Raw genomic sequence first — 6,056 nt, 5'->3', positions numbered from 1 at the left:
GTTAGAGACCCAAAATACATGTAGATAACTTATTTATTAGTTTGTGAGGGTTGGATAACACGATCAAACCATCTACTCACATACATAACATAACAAGAGGGGATTGTACACAATTCATCTCTCCATTACATATGATGGTCTAAGGATCATTCCATCGTCAATGACGTGCACTTCGAAATCACACAAAAGGAAACTCGTCATCTCGATGCCCCGACTTAGTCCATTCGGGATATAGTTTGATGTTAGCTAGTTATTCTAAAATACTAGTATACCATCACGTATTTTCAAGGCACATAGGTGGAAGGCTACGCCTTATCATCCCATACGATTGATGATTTAATTTCAATTAACAGTTTGACCCAATACTCATTATACAATTAGGAAAATCTTAATAAAAATTAATTTCAACTCAAAATATAACATTTAGAAATATTTAACCAACTAGTCAATAAAGATATCGACTAAGAATCGTGCTTTGCAACATAAGTGAAAACTAAACACAAGTTTTTAAGTTTGCTCTTAAAACACTTTCACTTATCAACATTTTCATTTAATAGCTAAACAATAATGAAAATATTGACATTCAACAAATTCATTGAAAATCTCATATTCATTTGCCAGACAATCATTTTGACAATATGTCCATTCAAATAAACATAATCTAACTCAAAATATTATAATATTTAAAGATAATCATAGAATCTTCCCAAAAAAAGTCATAAACTAAGTTAGGACCACTACTAAAAATTGCTCTTTTGTAGCACTTCTATTGTCCGCAACAATAACTCTGTAATAAAAAGTACTTTTAGTTACCAAAAATATTGTAATAAAAAATATTATGTTTAGTCGACTTTTATTTTTTATTTGTTTCAATAATTCAACCGTAACAATCACAATGATAATGAAATACCATTGTAAATACATTTGTTACGCCTATAAACCGTAACTAAATGATAATTATGATAATTTTAAATTAAAATTTAAAAAAATTAATAAAATTATTTTTAAAAAAATTTAAAAAATAAAAAAATAAAAGTATTTTAGACCGTTGTAAATACATTTGTTACGCCTATAAACCGTAACTCAATTTCTCTCGCCTAACTCTCCTTCTATTATCGAACCCTCGTCGAAGCAAGCTCCGCCGTCTCCGGCGGTGAACTTCCGTTCACCAGATCCGGTCCACTGCCACTCCCACATCCTATCCTAGCCCCCGCTTCTATCTCTTGCCTCATTATCTATCTCGTGTCTATATGGTAGGTCGAGTCCGTTTAGTTACCATCGCAAGCTTGTGTTCGTTCTCTGACCATTTGCTACATGTAATGGCATCCCATCGTCGGCCCCCCAGGTTTTCCATCAGCCATTGCTTAGATTAAGCTATTCCCCGCTCAATCTCAGGTTGTCCCCATTGTTCTCCCTGTTTCATGGTTATCTCTCTTCTTCATTGTCGATGGTTTCTCGATGTGGGGATGGAGATGGATCAATTTTGGTAACATGTGGCTTATCTTTTTCTGTGTTCTTGCTTGATTATTGTGGATTCTTCATTGTTTGATTGTGGCTCGGTGTGATTTCAATTTCTGCTCTATTTGGTGGCGTTTTGTTTCGATGCTTCTGTGTTGGTGTTGTAGTTGGTTTGTGTATGGTTTGTCATTATAGAAAGAGGTGTTCTCAGCCATTGATGAATCATAAGGTTCACCTCGACCAAGCTTTGCCAATTTGTTCTAACCTCCACCACGCACACAATCAGTTCAACTAGTTGCATGTTTGAAATCGTGTGTTTGTTTCGCTATTTTGTGGTTTGAAGAATGCTACAAAACTGTGTTTTGTTAATTGAGGTTAATAAATGGATGAATAAGATGAAGAGGATGATAACACTCTTGATTTTGAAAGATAAATGAGTTTGTGAATTAACATATTTGGTTTTTTATTGTTGTTTAATCAATCTATCTATGAATCTAGGTCTTGAATATGTAGTTCAATGCTCTCAATTTACTATACACTATAGTGTGAGTGAAAGAAATCTAGATAAAGCGAAGAGTTTACTTGCAGTGTTTATTTAGCACTAAAGTAAAACTATTGGGAATCAATTTTGAAATAAAAACTGCTTTTCTTTTAATTTGATTTTCTAAATCTTGATGGAGGTTAGAGATTAAAACATAAGATTGGAATGAAGAATTAATGTTTTATGGGGGGCATATTTTAGAATTATGTTGCTGCTGGTAAGTGAAGGTTATTCATATTTGTGTAATTGTGTTATTACGGTATATAGTTGGAGGAAATGAAGTAGTTGTTGTTCCTTGCTCGCTAATATCAACATCGTGTGCAACCTCACTCAACCTCTCTCTTTTCTTAACAATCATGGCCATGATAAATGATCATAAGTTCATCAGCTTACCTCTGATCCAAAAACTGAATTATTTAGCACACAATTGGAGGTATACGGTGTATGTATATACATATACATATGTAATGGGTTTCTATGTACGTATGTATTTGTATTCATTAAAATGGTAGCATATACAACGATCTATATCTATGTAACTAGCAACGATATTTATTGGATTATGAATGAGCTTCATGCAAATCATCACTTCCTCTTGTATCAATGAAGATATCAATTTGAAACTTTCTTTTCATGTTCTAAAATAAGCTTTTCTTTCTGATGTTCCACTATGTCATAATGTTAATAAGCTTATACTCTTGTCTGATTGTTAGATTTTGTTCTTTTTTAACAACCAATCACTGCGTTTCTGTGAGCCCTATGTTTTATTAATTGAAAAACCTTGGGCAATGTTCTGGCAACTTCTCTGTATTTGATTGATTATTGTATCTTATGTGGTTAGATTGTTCCTTTGATGAATGTGGTACTCCATCCTCCGATAGCATGATGGCAGTCGGTTTCGTCCTCCGTATATTTATACTTTTGTCTTATATCCTTACCATTTTGTCCCCCATGTTTTACTATCAATTGAATTGTAAGTTCACGCACCATCATGATTATTGTTGTTTATTATTTGACCATATTTGCTTGTTTGAACTAGTTTATGTAGGCAACCAATACTTATAGTAGTCTTTGTTTTGATCCCTTGTTCATCATATCAAGCCTTACAAATCTTTAGTTTATTATAAGATAGATGTTGGGTATATTTTTTGTGTAGAATTTGCTTATGCCTGGGCATCAAACTTACATTTCAAATAGTTTGCAATAGAACAATTGTAAGGACAAAGATATTAAGGGTTTATATTTTTTCTCCCACAATGTGGAAAACTTGCCATTACGAATGGCCATAGGAATTTAGTCATACTACCTTCAAGAGATTTCCCTACATGGAAAATATCTAAACCAATTACATATATACATACAGCTGTACATATAAGCATTGCAATAAAGTTATGCATATATATGTAAAGACTTCACTCTATTCCTGCTGAATCATGTTCCCCTCTCTCTTTTCCTCTTTCAGACTTGTGAGTTGAGGGGCAAAAGAGAAAGGAGAAAGGACAAGCTGTATGCTACTGCTACCATAACATACCAATCTAGGTAATCCGACAGGTACTTCTTAAGAAGATTTCTTTTTTTTGAGAGGCAAGAGTGCTGAGAAGAATTGCAAGTGGTGATTAGTTTCTTTCTTTTTACTGTTATACACAAAAGTGATTCACATATTATCAATATTTATCTATATATCCAATGTCAAATCTAGGTTGGGGTTGAACTAACTTATGGAATCGAATTATTATCCAACCGCCAGTCTTGGTCCTATCAACAAGAAAACCTTTGTAATCCACAACAAATGCCACTATCAAACTTATCTATGCTGCACCATCTGCAGCCTGCAATATTTATACATAGATTGTTAGATAAGGTTGTTCTAATGAATAAGCTATTTCAAGAATATATATTATGATGATGGTGTATTTAAAGGGTTAGTTAACTACTAACCATAAAGGTAGGTTTTCTGCTTCTTGCTTGCTTTGTTGTGTGCAATAGATTTTGGTTTCTTTGGGTTAGGCTCAGTCAACTTAAGTGGGAAAGAGATGATGAAGAAGAGAGAAGATGGAGCAGTTTTAGTTGCAGGCTGGTTTAGTAAATATTATTGCTGGAGGCTGTTCTCTACTTGATTACATTATATTAATATAGTCGCAATTATGTAACTACTAGATTGTTAATTGCGTCTAGTTAGTCTAAATTAGCATGTTCCCATTAATTGTTAAATTGCAATTTTTGTTACTGCAATATTGATTATGTTTGTTATTGTTGTTTGTTTAAATTATATTTGGATAAGTGCTCATTGACTAATTATTTTGCTAGATGATTAATCTTGTTTTTATTTATATTAGTATAGGGGCTGTTCGTGGATATTTATTTTATTATTTGGCGTAACTTAATAGTGGTAAGTAGTTGGATGGCACATATTGGGATTGAGATTGGTATTGGATGGCATCGGAAAATTTGTTGGCATCTGCTGATATTGTTGTAGGGACTTTTATTTGGGTATCAAGTAGTTGTATGGTCGAATTTTCTATGTAGAGCTTGATTGGTGGTTATTTGTTGCCATAGGAGATATCTTATTTTTCTTGCTGAAGGATTTTCCCCGTATTGTATAATTTTAGTTGTATGGACTGATATGAATTATGATTGTGGTGGTTTATAAATGTTGTTTTATCAGTGTTGGGAGAGTTGTTTCGTAGTTTATTGTTGTGTGGTTTATCTTCCTAATGTTTGGTGGTCAGTCTTCTTGACTAATGCTTTCGGTTGTAGACATTGCTATATTCATATTTAAGATAGTGTCCATAGATCAAACTGAAGGATAACTTTTATTTTATTATGAAGTTTCCATTGCTATCATTACTTGATGTAATTATATCTTTTATTATATTCATTCATTTTGGTTAGAGATATCATATTTCCTAATATTAGCTTTGGTTTTACATTTTTATATAGGTGATACCCTAGCTATTGTCAAGGCATTTGTTACCGTTGTTACAGTCCCGGTGACCGTACTTATTCTCCCAAGTAATGCCGGAGTGAAATGCTCGATGAGGTACTCGACGAAGAAAACATCAAGTGGACTTACAAGGTTGTACAATTTCTTTAAAAATGTTTATTCTTTTGGGAATTAAATTACTTTAGATGCTGATATAATTCCTATATATCATTGGAAACACGTTGCAGTTGGTTGACCGCCTTTGATTGCTTTATTTGTGATTTTGCACTCGATGAGCTTGGTCGTTCATAGTTGTATTTGTTAGTCGACCTTAGGATTGTGCAATTTGATACCATATTTATTTATTTCACGTATTACTTTTGAATTTGGGGATCAAGTGTTAGCAAGTTGTTTGGTTGTTATGGTGTATGGCATGGTGACTTTTGAAGATGTTTTAAAGTACGGTTAACATCTAGTATTCTATTTTTGACACGAACATAAATGTTGTTGGATTGATGTCATTGTGCATATATGAAAAAGGATTTCAGATTAATTATGATAATATTATGTTCTAAATTATTTGTCATGCAAATTGATCAATAAAAAAATTAACGATTGGATTTTATTCGTGGCGACAAAATCCTTATTTGAGACAGACACCTTTTGTAGCGGATTTTTTATTACGGACAATGGCTGGTACAAAAAGTGTTGTACGTTTGCATTAAATTTCTATCGAATTTTTCGTTGCGGAAAAATTTTGCAACAAACAGTTCTCTGACAGGACACTACTTTTGTAACGCAATTTTTTGTTACGGACGAAATTGCAACAAAAAGTTTTCTAGCAAGATTCCATATTTGTACCGCATTTTTCGTTTCGAAAATATGTCCTAACAAATAGTTCTCTGACAGGATTTAACTTTTGTTCCAAATATTTTGTTACGGACATATGTTGTTCCAAAAACATGATCGATGTTTTTGTTACGTACAAGAAACGCAACAAATACAATAAACACGTGCTTATTTTGAGGGTTGACCGCCACTTATTTGTTACGGAATTTGTTGCAACCTAGACTTTTTGTACCGCGATTTTTTGTAGCGGTCAAAATCCGTAACAGAGTTGACACAAAAGGCTAT

The 6,056-nt window shown here is 33.0% G+C and overlaps 1 long non-coding RNA gene across 1 annotated transcript; it reads left to right on the top strand.

Annotated features, from left to right (window-relative positions):
* The first annotated feature begins 1,131 nt into the window (after positions 1-1,131).
* Positions 1,132-5,206, top strand: LOC127262611 (uncharacterized). The gene is made up of 3 exons (XR_007841174.1): positions 1,132-1,395; positions 3,462-3,538; positions 4,940-5,206. It is a non-coding gene; the product is annotated as an uncharacterized LOC127262611 (long non-coding RNA).
* Positions 5,207-6,056: the final 850 nt, after the last annotated feature.

Source organism: Andrographis paniculata, unplaced genomic scaffold, assembly GCF_009805555.1.
Source record: "Andrographis paniculata isolate CXL003 unplaced genomic scaffold, ASM980555v1 Contig65END, whole genome shotgun sequence".
Lineage (NCBI taxonomy): Eukaryota > Viridiplantae > Streptophyta > Magnoliopsida > Lamiales > Acanthaceae > Andrographis > Andrographis paniculata.
This window is presented reverse-complemented; position numbering and strand designations above follow the sequence as displayed.